We start from the raw sequence: 17,858 nt of genomic DNA, 5'->3' as shown, positions 1-17,858 counted from the left end.
ACAATGGCCAGGTTAGCCCATTGGGCTTAAGTGCATGGCCTACATTCATCTGGGCTTGAAATGAAGTAACTGGTCCAAGGCTAGGTTGGGTCCTTACTCTTACCCGAGTGGTAGACTCCCAGGAGTTTCAACACCGGGTCAAGGGTTCGAGTACCCACCAGTGGTGCAATCCCACGGCGTGTGTGTGCTTGTGTGTGCGCGTGTAAAAAGAAAAAAGAAAAGAGTCCAAGGATAGGTTCGAGCTTTCTAAATCGGGCCGAGCTTAGGCTATATGTTTAAAAGGCGTCAAGGTTTGTAAAAGCCACTTATAACGCCTCACCTCTACATCTCTCTCCAACCTCTAAACATGGATCCGGTATGTTACCTCTAAACTTAAATGATCCATCTCGATTGTTCTGTGCAACCTCGTGAGCCGGACTGACTGGTGTCGATTCAATTATTCCTAGGTCCGTAGCAGATATCTTGCTTCAGGTACTTCTTCTTGTCCTTGACGTACTCCTATTAGATGTCAATGAAATCAATCTGGCTTTGAAGGGATTTGAGGCGGGAATAGTGATTGTCGTCGTCAGAACCTAGAGGGGGAGTAGGCTGGCCTGGGTCAGATCACACAACTGGGATTGAAGGAGGTGGCGGGGCAGTTAATGGCCTGAGATCGACAACCATGGTCGCATTTTCTAAGCGAGGCCCCAACTGGACTATTTTGAACCTTCGTGGGCCAGGTTAGGTTAGGGCTTATTTTAAATAATGTGGACTAAGCTTGGACGGAACTTGGCTCGGCCATAGCTCGGCCCGTTGACACCCTACAAGTACAGGTCTATTTCTGATAGCGATGTGACCTTCAGCCAAATTCTCCGGGGAAACGGATTGGCTACTCCCCCTGACATCAGCCCCGTGGCTCGTGGTCGGTGCTCCGTGGGCTCCACCATGATGGATGTATTTCAACCATTACTTTCATCCATTTTCAAAGATCATTTTGGGGATTCATTCCAAAAATGTGAGATATATAAATCTCAGGTGGACCACACCACATGAAAACAATAGTGATTAGATATCCATCATTAAAATCCTCTGAAGGCCCACTGTGCTGCTTATTTGACATCCAGTCTGTTTATTAGGTTATACGGAGGCCAGATGAAGGGGAAAAACAAAAATCATCTCGATCCAAAACTTTTATGCCCCCAAAATGTTTTTAATGGTTGACGCTCATTAAACAATGTTTCCTATAATGTGGTCCATTTCAAACCGGGATATACCTCACTTTTGGTCTCATGCCATAAAATGATCTTTAAAAATAGATGAATAGCATGGATGAAATACATACATCATTTTCAGGCCCACAAAGCACTGACCATCAGCCATTGGCTGGTGTTAGAGGGAGTAGCCAATCCATTCCCATTCTCTTGAAGCGGATTGGCTGGTGTACCTCACACCAGCTATATAGCTGTTATCTACGTCAGTGGATTATGTGGGTCTGATCATGAGGCATGTGTTATATCCAAATCATCCATTCATTTGGGGAGCTCATCTTAAGGCTTGAGATGAAAAATAATACAGATATAACAATACTATCAAGTGGATCACACTGTAAAAAGCATTGAGGAAAGCATTGAGGGATTGGACATCTACTGTTGAAACCCTTTTTGTGGTAAAAAAAGCTTTGGATCAATATGAAATTTATTTTTGCTCTTCATTCAGGTCTTTGTAATATTATTAAGAGATTAGATAGAAAATAAACATCATGGTAGGCCCTACAAATTGTTTAACAGTAAAAATCATTATCTTTACTACTATTTGTGATGTGGTCCCGAAGATCTTTGGATATGATTCAGTTTTTGCATAATGCTTTAAAATGGTATCTAAAAATAGATGAATAGTGCAGATATTATAAATACATCACCGTGGGACCCATGTAACTTTGATATCTACGGCTCGGAGCATCAGTGCTCGTCTTCGCGCGACACTTACCAACAGCAGCTACGTAGCTGGTGTGTACATCAGCCAATCCGCTTTGTGGCGAATTTGGAAGCGAATTGGATGGTGTACGTTCAAAAACGAGCACCGTTCAAAAACGAGCACTGACGCTTTATTTCTGATAGTGATGCGACGTTCAACCAATTCCTCACCCCTACCGGTATAGGTCTATTTACGATGCGACGTTCAACCAAATTCCTCAACCCTACCATTATAGGTCTATTTACGATGCGACGTTCAACCAATCCCCCCACCTCGCTCAGTTTGGGACCGTGGCAACCCCAACACCACTTAGCTACATGGGGTCAATGGTTTATTGGGATCGATTTGTTTATCCAAGCGGTCCATCCATTTTTTGAGGTCATTTTAGGGCACGGCCTTAAAATTGAAATATATCCAAAATGCAAGTGGACCAAAACTATAGGAAATTGTGGGGATAATGACACCCAGCGTTGAAACCTTTCCAGGGTCACCGTGATGTTTATTTGTCATTCAACTTGTCCATGACGTCATACAAAGTTATATGAGTTGGCAAAACTTTCCTACCCGACGAAGTTTTCAATTGCAAGTGTTCAATCCCCACTCTTTCCCTTGGTGTGGTCTACTTGAGCTTCGGATGTGCTCCGATTTCTTATGTTCTAAAATGAGTTCAAAAAACACATGAACAGCGTGGATAAAACACATGCACTATGATGGCCCTATAAAGACCTGACCCCCAGTCGGCTTCCATGTGTAGGAGCGTCAAACGTGGGACTGATTCAAAACTCAGGTACACCTGCCCACGTTCGTAGTTTAAATAGGACGCTCACAGTTGAAAATGGATAGATTGTGGGGTCGACGGTGGGGTATATTTTCCATCCCATCCATTAATCTTACGCACTCCATTAGAATTAGGTGATGCCCAGAGAAAAATAAGGCAGTCCACCCTTCAATCGAGGCACAACACATACATTCATCTCAAAAACTACGTGAAACTCAGCCTCAGCCAAGCATTCCACATGCCCCACCTATTTTAAGGTATGAGCTGAAAAATGAGGCAGATTCAAAACCCAAGTGAACCACACCACAGTCCTAACATCAGGAAGGCAGGTGGGGTTGGGGTCACCACAGTCAGAAAAATGAAGGGGGATTAAATATTAATGGACGGTGCTCTGTGGGCCCCACCATAATGTATGTATTTTACCAACGCAGTCTATTCATTTTTTTCCAGATCAGCTGAAGCATGAGAACAAAATTGAGGTAGATCCAAATCTTAAATGGACCACGCCATAGGAAACAGCGGTGATTGAACACCAACCACTAAAAACTTGTTGAGGGCCACAAAAGTTTTGGATCAAGCTAATATTTTGATCTCTCTTCGTTTAAGTCTGTCAATAGGTTATATGCAAATAAACATTACTGTGGGCCTTAGGAAGTCTTTAACGGTGGATGCTCAATCACCACTATCTTCCTATGCCGTGTGCTGGCTGAGATTTGGATCTGCCTCATTTTTGGGCACTTGACACAAAATGAACTGGTAAAATGGATGGATGGAGTGGACAAAACACATGCATCATGAGGGGCCCACATAGCACCATCTGCATCCCAGAATCCCCTGAATCACAACTACCTGTGTGGAAGAGGCACGTGGTGAGAAAAGTGATTAGAAACCGGCTGCCAGTTCTTAAATTGAGAACAATCATGCTGTTAGCATGCTCAGACGTTGGTTTAACTTTAGATGACGTGGAAGTATATTTGGATGAGATCATCCTGTCCATCAGGTGTGCCACCTGTAATTTGTATACATTGCACCACTAATCTTGGTGGTGTGTTGGCATAGCAAAGTTCTGTGGGCCCACTGTGATGTATGTATTATGTTGATGCTAAATCTGGATTACCCTCCGCCGAGCCCTGTTCCTGTACAGAACAGTAAACAAAGGAGACCCTGGCTAAAGCAGGGGACCCTCCGATGCCAAAGTCAGGCTAGGGAACTGGGTCTAAGTAGTGTAGAGTGGAGTGAGGGTGTCAGATGTTGCGTACCTGTCCTTGTAGAAATGATCCGTATTTATACCTGAAGGTCGCCTTGAATGTGTCCGATAATCTCGGCACGATCATCGCCACTATGTGAAGGCTACGCGTGCGCGGTCGTCGACAGGTACCCGGAGATCGTGCACTGAGCATTACTCCTATCGTGCGTTACTGGGTTGTCCATTAATGCCATTGTCGACCAAGTTCCCATCTGAGCCAACCTCATAGCTCGGATCTTTCTCGGTGACCTGAGCCTACGGATAAGTAGATCGTAGACACGCTAAGTAGAGAGGATCGGGTCGGAGGTAGACTGAACAGGCACGTGCTAGTTTCTTCTGTTTTCCGAGCTATCATGATAGCTCTTACAAAAGGACTCGGAGGCAGATCGGCTCAGACGTGTTGCTACCACTCCGAGGTCCTGCTCGTAGGATTTGTGAAGACTTCTTCCCAGTCTCGGGTCGGTGTCGTAGCTCTACAAGAGCCCTCAGGTCAGACGCTCACCTCGGGTCGGATGCTCATCAGTCCGAGGCCTTGCTCATTGGTGCCAAAGTTAACCTCGATGCGGCTCGGTTCGGATTTACCCATAACAGAAGCCCCCTACTCTCTGAGTCCGAGCTCGGACTTGAAGGGTAATAGACTCAGGGAAGCGAACCGAGGTTTGAGGAAGCGAACCATCACTCTCCCTATAATGATAAGCTTGATTGAAGCATCGTCATGATGATTTCGAGACCCATGCACTGTGTACGGTGACAATCGTTTCTTATGCTCGGGCCACTGGGCTTCGTACACGTGGCCAAAGGTGTCGATACATTTCGGCTGAGTGAATCGGGAGATGCCACGTGAATTTTTAAAAGGCAAAGAGGCGTCGGCGTATTAAATGCTGACTGTGCACGGGTCAGAGCAACGTTTGGCTATGCATATCGCAAGTCACCACGTGTACATTTGGGATTGGATCCAAGCCGTTTCGGCTTTTGAGACAGTTGTCTGTCATGATTACAGGCAGCTGGCTCGGGCTAAAGTCCCAAAGTTCTTCCATTCAGCCTCTCCTGCATTCCAATTTCTTTGAGTTTTCCTAACCTCTGATCTCCTTCCTGAGACATCTCGTTGTTGGAAAAAGGGTTTTGTTGGTCGGAAAAGGGCTTGTCCATCAGAAAGAGAATTCTGCTCAGAGAAGTCTACCAGAAGAGGAGGATTTTTGCCTGGAGAAATTCATGCAGAGCTCTGTGAGTCTTCTGCTGCTCTACTATTATTTTCTTTCACTATGTCGAACAATTCGGACAAGGTCCTCGAAGTTGAGAACAGGTCAGAACCCGAGAGCACAGACTCTGAGCAAAGGAGCTCGGAGGGTCCTCTCGAGGCCATCCCCCTCTATCCTTCGCCCAAGAAGAGCATTGGAGTAAAATCCAAGGGTCGAGCTAAGGGGACAACGAGGGTGCCCCAGGATCCTCTAGGAGGGCATTAGCCGGGCCCTCAGGAGGTCGATCTGAAGCTGAGGTTCCGAGGGGCTCAGTTCTTGTTGAGTCTCAGATGGCTCAACTCCACGCTGAGTGCTAGATCCTGGACTCGGTGCACATCAGGGCCCCCTTTACCCTTGATGCACCTGAAGACCCATCCGACAGGGAGGTAGCGGTCTTCACCTACACCATCCAGTGCGAGCTTCAGTTCCCTCTCCATCCCTTTGTGCGCGCGTTGATGGCGCGGCTGAGGCTAGCTCCGGGCCAGCTCATCTCGAACACATGGCGCATCTTGGTGTCATCCTTCATCATCTGGTGAAAGCTGAAGAGCTAAAAGTTGTCGCCAGACGAGTTCCTGGCGATGTACCAAGCCAAGCATGACTTAGTTGAGTCGTATTGGTACTACTTCTCGACCAGGGCCCAATATACCCCGGGCCTCGTCGCCAAGCTTCCTTCTTCTAACAAAGATTGGAAGGAGAAATGGTTCTGGGCCTCTGGAGAGTGGGAGGCTCCAGCATCCGAGCTCGGAAGCCTCCGAGTCCGAGTACCCACCAAGTTTGCCACCCCAGGTAGACTTGCGCAGACTTGAACTTTCCTATTTTCTTTGCTTGTTCGTTATTCTAACATTTGTTTCTTGTTTCATGCTTTGTAGATTATTTGAGGCGCTCGCTAGAACTGTCATCCCCCCTCCAAGCTTAACTAGCCCGGGCTCGACTACTCAAAAAAGAGGAGCATATTTGCCACACTCTCATCAGCCCGGACAACCTCGCTTCGTCCAGTTTTTGTAGACTTACTCCTTTCCCCGCCGCCTTAGGTAAATCTCACGACTTCACTTTTCACGCTTGATTTTTCTGTGTAGAAGCTTACTCGTTTTTGTTTATCAGGAATGGTTGAGGCAGCGGGTTCAAAGAGGAAGAGGGGGGTAGTGGTGCACTCCCCTCTCAATGTCATCCTGGTGTCGGCGCTAGAACCCCGGGTCAAGATAACGGCCCAGAAGAAGAAAACTCATGCGGCCGAGTCCATTGCGGCCTAGGTGGCCGCAGCACAAGCACCAGCACCAGCACCAACCCCGGCCTCCAAGGCCCACCTACCCCCGCCTCCCGAGATTCGGAGGGAGGTAGTGGGAGAAATTGGGGTGCCAGATTTCTCTCACGACTCGGCCCCCGATGCCGAGAATCCCAACCTTGTGTTCACTACTGCAGAGGTGGACACAATTTTGGTCGTTGGAATCGATGCATTGATAGGAGGTTGCACTGCGCCCGAGGCCGAGGCTCAGGCCTCGGCTGCTAGCGGCGTCGGCCACGCTGCGAACCCGGTCCCTTCTGCAGGACAGGAGCTTCTCGTGCCCGGCCACCAGATGTCGTTGTTAAATAACTGGGTAACCAAGCACGCACTCGAAGAGACCGTCATCCGAACCATGACCCGACTGCCCGAGTCGGTAATAAACGATTTTACATCGTGCTGATACACGGTAAGTCTCTCGGCTTCATTCGTTTTACTTGTAACTTTCTGATTGTTGATCTAACCTCCTGGACCTTTACTTTCTCAGGTGTTGTCGACGCTCATCCAAATCCGAGAGAGGTTAAGGACGATGACTCGCTTAAAGGGGGAGAAGACCGATCTGGAAGAGCGCCAAAGGGCCTCGACCGAAGAGGTGGAGAAACTGAAGTTGTGGCTGGGAGAGGGCCATCTGAGGGAGCTAGGCCTCCAGGGGGAGATCAACGAGCTGCAGTCTCATGCGGACTTAACTGAGTCCAACTTGGATAGTTCGAGGGCGGACAATGCTCGACTGGCTACCGAGCTTGAGGCCGTCAGGTGTGAGGCTACTAAAGATCTGGTCAAGCAGAGCTCCGAGCTTGAGGCCTTGGCCATCTCCCAAGCTGTCGCGACTATGGAGGAATTCAAATCTTTCAAGGAGCAGGCAGACGAGCTGGACAAGGTCTACAACTTCACCTACAATGTTGCTTATAAAGCGTGTTTAAGTGGCATCTGAGGTGCCTATCCTAAGCTGGACCTTGATGTCTTAGCGACGGATGATGCCGATGACTCTCCAGAAGTAGAGGCAGAGGACCCCCCCAGCAACAGCCAAAGCGGAGAAGGCCCCTAAAGCTGAGCCCCCAGTTGATCTAAACTCGGGTTAACCTCTCTTATTCCCTCTCTATCTCTTGTAATGAAAAAGTTGTAGTCAAACATTTCATACTTAATGAAATTTATCTTTTTGCCTCAGTGTGTGAATGGCTTTGTTTTATGCAGTGAGATTGCTTGTCGAGTTTGTCAAATGACGAGCCAACCTCTTCTTTAAGGGGTCAGTTCGTTGAAGGGTTTCATTTCTGCATTTGAGAAATGACCCTCCGTAGCGCGCTTGACGTTTAGTAGACCATTGTCGAATGACGAGTCGACCTCTTATTTAAGGGGTTAGTTCGTCGAAGGACATAATTTCTGTACATGAAAAATGTAGTGTACTCGGATAGCAAGGTAACCATATAGTAGACCAAGTAGAAGAGTAGAAGAGCGAATGATCTTTTATTAAGAGCTGAAACAACTAGTAGATCCAATTCATACATTGTTTTTCCCCTTAGGGGTAGTAGATCTTTAAATGCTTAGCATTCCAGGGGTGGGGCAATGGATGTCCCTCCAAGTCTTATAGACGGTAGGACCCTGGCTTAGCCGAGCTGACCACCCGATAGGGTCCCTCCCAGTTTAGCCTAAGGGACCCTACTCTAGGCTCTATAGTGTTCTGGAAGATGTAGCGAAGGACTAGATCTCCTTGTCAAAACCGCCTCGTCCTAACTCTGAAGTTGTAGAACCGAGCAACTTGTTGATGCCGAGCCGCGGCTTGGAGTTTGACAATGTCTCATACTTCTTCAAGTAGATCCAGGCTTGTCGTGATTTGGTTAACATTTTGCTCTTCTTGATAGCTCCTTACTCACGCGGTGGGGAGTCCTATCTCGACTGGGACAATGGCCTCCGAGCCGTAAGACAATGAAAAGGGGGTTTCCCCCATGGATAACTGAGTCATAGTCCTGTAGGCCTAGAAAACGAATGGAAGCTCATCGGCCCAGTTCCCCTTAGCTTTATCTAGCTTCATCTTGAGGTGATGCTTAATGACTTTATTCATAACTTCCACCTATTCATTGGACTGCAGATGATCAAGCAACGAGTATGTGTTGGCAATGCCGAGTCCCCGGCACATGCTTTGGAACCTATTGTTATCGAACTTCTCCAATTATTGGACACGATGGTGCGTGAGATTCCAAACCGACAGATGATGTTCTTCCACACAAAATCTGTCACCTTCTGCTTGGTAATCTTTGACACTAGCTCGGCCTCAACCCATTTGGTGAAGTAGTCGACGACCACAATCACGAACTTGGTCTACCCCTTTCCAGGAGGCAGAGGCCCGATGATGTCGATTTTCCACTGAGCAAACGGCCATGGCCCACTCATGGGGGTCAGCTCTTCTACTGGCTACCTCGGAACGGTAGTAAACCTTTGGCATTTGTCACACCTCTGGACAAAGCTCTTAAAATCTTCTCGGATCGTTAAGCAGAAGTACCCTTGATGAAGTATCTTCTGAGCCAAAGCACGGCTCCCAGAATGATTTTCACAAATTCCTTCATGGATTTCTCGAATTATAGAGTCCACTTCGTCGGGTCGGAGACACCTAAGATACGGCTGAGAGTACCATTTCTTGTACAAAGTGTCATCTAGAATCACGTACCTTGCTGCTCTGATCTTCAAATGCTGAGCCTCCAACTTGTCTTGGGGGACTTCATCGTTGGTAAGGTACCTGATGATCGGATCCATCCAGCTTGGAGTTGCCTGCGTTGGGTTGATCATCTCATGGTCGGCTCGGTCGACACTCGGGTTATCCAGGAATTCTACTGGGACAATCTTCAGGATCTTCCCCTCGGTAGCTGAGGCAAGCTTTGCGAGGGCGTCGGCCCAAGAGTTTTTGGCTCTTGGGATATGGCTGATGACGCACTCTTTGAATCTTCCCGTCAGTTTTTAAGCCTCAGCCAAATAAGTTATCATCCTTATCTCCTTGGCCTTGTATTCTGTTGATATATGATTCACAACGAGTGGAGAGTCACACCACACATCGGAAAGCTGAACTCCCAGACTAGTGGCTAATCTCAGTCCGGCCAGCAGAGCTTCATACTCTGCCTCGTTGTTGGATGCCTTGAAATCAAGCTTAATTGCGTACTGGATAGTGGTCGAGTCAGGTGCGACCAAGACGATCCCCGCCCCGGCTCGTTTCGAATTAGACGACCCGTCCACGAAGAGGGTCCATCTCCAACATCCCTCTTCTGTCTCTGCGCTCTTGAGAAGAGGAAGTGCTAGGGGAGCAACAGGGACCGCCTCGGGACTGGTCAAGATCTTCGAACCGGTATCTTCAATCCCGTAACTCGGAGTTGTGAACTCTGCTATAAAGTCAGCGACGACCTGGCCCTTGATCGCGGTCCTCGGCAGATACTGAATATCGAACTCACCGAGTTCCACCGCCCACTTGGTCAGACGCCCAGATACTTCTGGCTTCTGGAGGACTTGTCGAAGAGGCGAATCTGTGAGGACGATGATGGAATGCACCTGAAAGTACGGGCGCAGCCTCCAAGCAAAGACGACTAGGCTTAGAGCCAGTTTCTCCATGCTCGGGTACCTGGTCTCGGCTGGGACCATTGCCTTACTGGTGTAGTAAACAGGGCGTTATTTACCTTCCACTTCTCGAATGAGCGCCGAGCTGACTGCCAAGGCTGAAACCTCTACGTAGAGAAACAGAGGCTCGCCCTCCTCGGGCTTGGACAGCAGAGGCGATGAGCTCAGGTACTGCTTCAACTCTTAAAAAATTTGCTCGCAGTCTGGGGTCCACTCTGCTTTTTTGTGACCCTTCAACTACTGGAAGAATGAGAGACATCTGTCAATGGCTCTGGATATGAACCGCCTGAGCGCAACGACTCGTCTGGTGAGGCATTGGATTTCTTTCATCATCCGATGCAAGCTCATGTCGAGCAAGGCTTTAATCTTGTTGGGGTTTGCCTCAATGCCCCTTTGGCTGACCTGGAATCTAAGGAACTTGCCTGAGCCCACACTGAAGGCGCACTTGGTGGGGTTCAATTTCATGCGATACTCTAGGAGGATCGAGAACGTCTCTCCAAGGTCCGTGATGTGGTCGGAGGCTTTGATACTTTTGAGGAGCATGTCGTCAATGTAGACCTCCATGGTCTTACCAATCTGCCCAGCAAATATCTCGCTCACCAGCCTCTGATATGTCGCCCTAGCGTTCTTCAGGACAAAGGGCATGACCTAGTAATAGTAGAGTCCTTTGTCCATGACGAAGGCCATCTTCTGCCTATCTGGGGGGGTGCATTGCTATCTAGTTGTAACCAGAGTATGCATCCATGAAGGTGAGAAGCTTGTGCCCGGTCGTGCTGTCAACCAATTGATCGTTCCAAGGTAGGGAAAATTGTCCTTGAGGCAGACTTTGTTCAAATTCGAGTAATCCACGCAAACTTGTCATTTTTCATTAGCCTTCTTTACGAGGACTATATTAGTGATCCAGTTCGGGTAGTGAATTTCCTCAATGAAACCAACGATGAGGAGTTTCGACACCTCGTCAGTTATGGTCACGTGCCTCTCGGGCTCGAATGCTCTCATCTTCTGTTTCACTGGCTTGTGCTTTGGGCCCATGTTCATCTTGTGAACCATAATCTCTAGAGAGATGCTCGCTATCACTGGGAGGGAAATAGTGTCCTCGGAGAGCTTTCAATGTCGACCGGGATACAGTAAACCTTGTGATTAGCTATCGTCGTCGCAACCATCAAGGCATTGTCATGGGGGTACCGGATGCCCCGCGAGTCATCCCCTATATACATGAGGCTGCAGGGGCTTACTCGAAGCTCTTTCCTCGACCTTCGGCTGAAATAAATGTAGTGCTCGGGGTCGGTGCTCCCAGAGTGGACTTTACGAGCTCGATTCGAATCTCCTCCTCCAGACAGGCCACCGTATATTATTCGGATCTTCGTGGCCTCGTTCGCAGCTTTGCTGGGCTGGTCATCCTTCTAAGTCTACCTCTCTTTCTTCACATATTGGCGCAGATAACCCTTGCGAATGAGAGGCTCTATCTCCTCATTTAAGTCGACGCAGTCACTAGTGTTGTGACTATGGTTGCGATGGAAGCTGCAGTATTTGTGTTTGTCTCGCTAGCCTGACACTGTCTTCATGCAACTCGGTCAATACAATAACCTCTGATCCCGAATGTTCTGCAAGATCTGCTCTAGAGACGTGTTGAGAGGAGTGTACGAGCTGAACTTGCTCTCCGGCCTCCTGCTCGGTCTCCTGTCCCGGGAGGCATTATCGTCTGACCTCCTTTTGTCTGTGCACTGCGACGCTTCGTCCCTCTGCCTCTTCCCCTTAGACGAGTACTCAGAGGTCTTATTGCTCTTGCGTGAGCTGAGAAAATCTTTAGCATTAGTGTACTTCTGTGCGCGGCTGATAAGCTCACCAAGAGTTGAAGGTGGGTTCTTCCCAATCGAGAATAGGAATCTCCCCTCCTTCAGTCCGCTGATCGTTGCGAACAATGCCATCTTGTCGGAATAGCCATCCACTTGCAGAGCCTCTTCATTGAAACAGAAAATGTAGTCTTTCAACGACTCCCCGCTCTTTTTCTTGAGGGTCAGCAAGTGGGTCAACGGCTTCTGACTCTTCTTACCGACGATAAACTGGATTGGGAATGACTTGTTAAGCTCGGCAAAGGTGTTGTTCGACCTCGGCTTGAGCTGTCCTTACCAATTCCTTGTGGCCCCAGTCAGAGTTATTGAGAAGGCTCGACACATCATCGCTTCTGAGGTAAATTGAATCTGCATCCACGAGCAGTAAGATTTCACATGCTCCGTGGAGTCACCAGACCCTGAGTGCTAAGTGATGGGAGGCATCCTGAACCTCGGAGGCATTTTTGCACTCATAACCTCGCTGATGAAGGGAGGTTCAATTTCTTCTATTATGGCTTCCATTGCAGTCGAAGCCCGAGTCTGTTAGTTCCGCTGCAGAGTCTTGATTTGATTCTGGTGCTCGTCCAGTTGAGCTTCCCATAGGTTCTGATTATTCGCCACGGTTTCTTGAGGAACTTCGACCTTAGGCATTCTGCCCATCCTCCTCCTCTCCAGCTCGTGGCGGAGGTCAGTGGGGCTAGCGTCGAGGTCGCAAATATATAGGTCAGCTCTACATGTCGTGTTGTAATAGCCCGGCCCCAACAGTAAGATATTGTCTGCTTTGCCTGAGGGTGCACGGATTTGTTCTTGGGCTAGCCCATGGCTCACCCCAAAACGCGTCTTACCATTGAAGGCCGAAGCCCCACTTATAGCTCAGATCGACAGGCATTCCCTTTTCGATGTGAGATGAGCGCGCTACCCCCGACTAGATGGAGCGCTATTTTCGAAGCCCGATTGATCCACGAGGACCCGAATGACAACCCACGCTTGGACCACAGCCTGGCTAGCAAGCACCCACCCCCCCTCGGGAGACAGAGCGCCCCCACTCTGATACCATCTGTAACAGCCCAGCCTCAACAATAAGATATTGTCCGCTTTACCCGAGGGCGCACGGATTTGTTCTCGAGGCTAGCCCATGGCTCACCCCAAAATGCGTCTTACTAATGTTCTCGGACCTCCAGCCTTTAATGGTAAGACGCATTTTGGGGCGAGCCATGGGCTAGTCCCGAGAACAAATCCATGCGCCCTCAAGCATAGCAGACAATATCTTACTGTTAAGGTCAGACTGTTACAGATGGTATCAGAGCGGGGGCGCTCTGTCTCCCGAGGGGGGTGGGTGCCTGCCCAGCCGGGCTGTGGTTCGAGCGTGGGTTGTCATCCGGGTCCCTGTGTAGGTCAGTCAGGCTTCGAAAATAGGGCTCCAGCTGGTCGGGGGTAGCGCACTCGTCCCACATTGGAAAGGGAACGCCTGTCGATCTGTGCTATAAGTGGGGCTTCAGCCTTCAATGGTAAGACGCGTTTTGGGCCGAGCCATGGGCTAGCCCCGATAACAAATCCGTCTGCTCTCGGGCAAAGCGGACAATATCTTACTGTTGGGGCAGGGCTGCTACAGATGATATTAGAGCGGGGGCGCTCTGTCTCCTGAGGGGGGGTGCTTGCCCAGTCGGACTGTGGTCCAAGCATGGGTTGTCATCCGGGTCCTTGTGTGGATCTTTCAAGCTTCGAAAATAGTGCTCTAGCTAGTCGGGGGTAGTGCGTTCGTCCCACATCGGAAAGGGAACTCATATCGATTTGGGCTATAAGTGGGGCTTTGGCCTTGAATGGTAAGACGCGTTTTAGGGCGAGCCATGTGCTAACCCCGAGAACAAATTCGTGTGCCCTTGGGCAAAGCAGACAATATCTTACTGTTGGGGCTGAGCTGTTACACGTGTAGGATCTGGGGCTTAAGCAGATAAGTTTTGGGATGCTCTGGCACAGGAGCTTACGAGCAACGGCTCCTCTTCGGCTACTGGGGACATCTCTTCTGGGTTGAGAGGCACCTGTTGTTCCTTCCTCCAATTGATCTCATCCCTCAGCATCTGCACTTCGTTCTGCAAGGCCCTGTATTTACCTCCTCGGCTTCGGGTCCGTTGAGACGGCCCGGTTGGAGCCGACTCGGTATGCAGTAGTGAAGATAAGTGATGTTCCCCACTTGGCTCAGGCTCTGCGGTTGTTATTGGGAGCGTTTTCTTCTTTTCTCTTGCCATTTCTGGTAAAGCTTTTAAGTCTTTTTGTTCATACGTTCCTACAGACGGCGCTAAAATGTTGATGCTAAAATCTGGATCACCATCCGTCGAGCCCTGTATGCTCAGAGTGAACCCTGGTCCTGCACAGAACAGTAAACAAAGGAGACCCTGGTTAAAGTAGGGGACCCTCCGATGCCAAAGTCAAGGTAGGGAACTGGGTCTAAGTAGTGTAGAGTAGAGTGAGGGTGTCAGAGGTTGCGCACCTGTCCATGTAGAAATGATCTGTATTTATACCTAAAGGTCGCCTTGAATGTGTCCGATAATCTCGACACGGTCATCACCACTATGCGAGGGCTACGCGTGCTCGATCGTCGGCAGTTACTCGGAGATCGTGCACTGAGCATTACTCCTATCGTGCATTACTGGGTTGTCCATTAATGCCATCGTTGACTAGGTTCCCATCTGAGCCGACCTCATAGCTCGGATCTTGCTCGGTGACCCGAGCTTACGGATAAGCAGATCGTAGACATGCTAAGTAGAGAGGATCGGGCCAGAGGTAGACTGAACGAGCGCGCGGTGGTTTCTTCTGTTTTCCGAACTATCATGACAGCTCTTACAAAAGGACTCAGAGGCAGATCAGTTTGGACGTGTTGTTACCACTCCAAGGTCCTGCTCGTAGGATTTGTGAAGACTTCTTCCCAGTCTCAGGTCGGTGTCATAGCTCTACAAGAGCCCTCGGGTTGGACACTCACCTCAGGTCGAATGCTCATCAGTCTGAGGCCTTGCTCATTAGTGTCAAAGTTAACCTCGATGCAGCTCGGTTCAAATTTACCCATAACATATTATATCCACACTGTTCATCTATTTTGTAATATCATTTTAGGGCATGAGTCCAAAATGATGAAGATCCAAAGTTCTAGTTGATAGAACTAAGGAAATGGTGGAGACAATAACACCCATGTTGAAACTTTCGTAGGACAACCATTATGTTTAGTTGCCATCTAACCAGTTCATGAGGTCACACAAACCTTGATGAAGGGAAAACTCAAATATCAGCTTGATTCAAAACTTCTATGCCTCTGAGAAGTTTTCAATGGTAGGCGTTCAATTCCAATTGTTTTTTTATGGTCTGGTCCACTTGAGCTTTGAATCTACTACACTTTTGGGCTCATGCCCTAAGATGATTTAGCAAAATGGATGAACAGTGTGGATATAAAATATACATCATAGTGCGGCCCACAGAACTTTGCCATGTCAACATACCACTCAAGTCAATGATGCACGATGCAATTTGGACATGGATTGTGTGGACACGTGAGATTTAGTTGGCCACATGTGAAATTGGATTGCGTATTGAGTTATGCTTTTACCGTACTGAGTAAATTCTGTTGGGCCCACAGTGAATTCATGTTGTTTATCCACGCAGTTGATCTGCTTATATATCTCATTTCAGCGGTTGAGCCCAAAATTGAAACATATACAAATCTCAAGTGGGTAATGCCACAGGAAACAGTGAGAATAATGATTTCCATAGTTGAAACCTTCCTAGGGCCCATAGTGACATTTATTTGTCACCCGACCTGTTCATAATATCAAAGGGACATGGGTGAAGGGAAAACACAAATATCAGCTTGATACAAAACTTCTGTCAACCCAAAGAATTTTTCAATAGTAGATGTTCAATTCATATTGTTTCCTGTGGTGTGGCCCATTTGATCTTTTCATGTGCTTGATTTTTATCATTCTATACTAAAATTAAATTATAAAATGGATGGGCGAAGTGGATAAAATAAATACGTCATAGTGGTTCCACATAGTTTACTCAACATGCTTAGGGCACTGAGTTACTGGTACGCAATCCGCTTTCATGCCACATGCAACCGTAAGTTGTCAGGTATAGTCTGGGCCAATTTCTGACAGCGATACAATGGCCAATCAAGTTCTCCCACCTACCTATGATGGCCGATCAAATTCTCCCACCTACCAATGCCAGTTTGGATAGTGGTAACCCCAACATCACTTAGCTACGTGGTATAGGACTCTATTAGAATCACCATGATGTGTGTTTATTCATGCCATTCATTCATTTTTTGAGCTCATTCTCAGATGTGGACCCAAAATTGAAGTATATCCAAAGCTCTAGTGGACCAAACTATAGGAAATAGTGGGGATAATGATGTCCACCATAGGAACCTTCGTAGAGTCACCCTAATGTTTATTTGTCATTCGTAAGGTCACATGGAACTGAATGAAGAGGGAAAACCCAAATATCAGCTTGAGCATAACTTTTGTGCCCCTAGCAAGTTTTTAAGGATTAGTAATTTTTTGCGTTTTCTTCGAGGTGTCTACCTGAGTGCTTTGGATATGATAATGACATTTTGTACGGAGTAACTCAACGTGTTTTTACTGAGTAAACTGTGTTGGGCCACCGTGAATGTATTTGGTTTATCCATGCAGTCCTATTTTTCCCGCTTATTTTAAGAGTGAACTTCAAATTGAATAAAAATAAAAATAAAAATAAAAATAAAAATCCCAAGCTCAAGTAGACCACACCATATGCAACGGTGGGAATAATTATTTCCTTCGTTGAAACCTTCCTAGTGCCCACAATGATGTTTATTTGTAATTTATGGGGCCAATAGTGCTTCATTGTCTGTGTGACCTTATAAATAGGTTAGATGGCAAATAAACATCATGGTGGGCCTTAGGAAGGTTTAAATGGTGGGCATCATTAATTCCATTGCTTTCCATGGTGTGGCCTATGTAAGCTTTTGATCTATTTTATTTTTAGGTCAACGCCATAAAATGACCTTGCAAAATGAATAGATGGTGTAGATATAACACATTCATCACAACGAGTCCACAATAATTGTTGACGTCAACACAACATTAGAAAGGTAGGCTGCGTGTTATTTATCCAAACAGTGTACTTCCTAGGGTGATGGATTTTCATTGTCTCAATCCAAACATCACAGGCCAAACATAACATACAATGGAATATAATATTATTTGCAGCGACTAGTTTCTAGATAATATGTAAGAATGAATAATCATTGCACTAAAGCAATTTTATTCTATCTAATAATTGCAGTGAATGAATAACTTAGTACACAATTGGCTTCGCTGGATATGCTTCAATTTCAACTTAGAGGCCTTCTTAATTTCCGTGGCTTCGCTGGATATGCTTCAATTTCAACTTAGAGGCCTTCTTAATTTCCATGGCTTCGCTAGATATGCTTCAATTTCAAGTTAGAGGCCTTCTTAATTTCCGTGGCTTCGCTGGATATGCTTCAATTTCAAGTTAGAGGCCTTCTTAATTTCCGTGGCTTCGCTGGATATGCTAGAATTTCAACAGAGGCCTTCTTAATTTCCGTGGCTTCGCTGGATATGCTTCAATTTCAACAGAGGCCTTCTGAATTTCCGTGCTCGACAGTAAGCCCGACTGGGCCTGCCTGGTTATTGGGAAGGCATGACTTGAGCTAATAGTGGAAGAAAATGCGTCAAATCATACCGTCCATCAGGCGAGCCATCATACTTTCACGGTAAATCTTAAATATCAGTTCAATCAATTACTTAAGTGGGCCACACCATAGAAACGGTGTAAAATTAAGGCTAAAGCCTCCAATCACGTGCTGTGGCCAAGTGAATTTTGGAACGTTATGATTTTTGAGGAGTGTCTTGGTACGAAAGAACTCGTGTAATTTATAGATTGA

The sequence above is a fragment of the Magnolia sinica genome, chromosome 1, assembly GCF_029962835.1.
Source record: "Magnolia sinica isolate HGM2019 chromosome 1, MsV1, whole genome shotgun sequence".
In the NCBI taxonomy this organism is placed as follows: domain Eukaryota; kingdom Viridiplantae; phylum Streptophyta; class Magnoliopsida; order Magnoliales; family Magnoliaceae; genus Magnolia; species Magnolia sinica.
Note: the sequence above shows the minus strand (reverse complement) of the source record.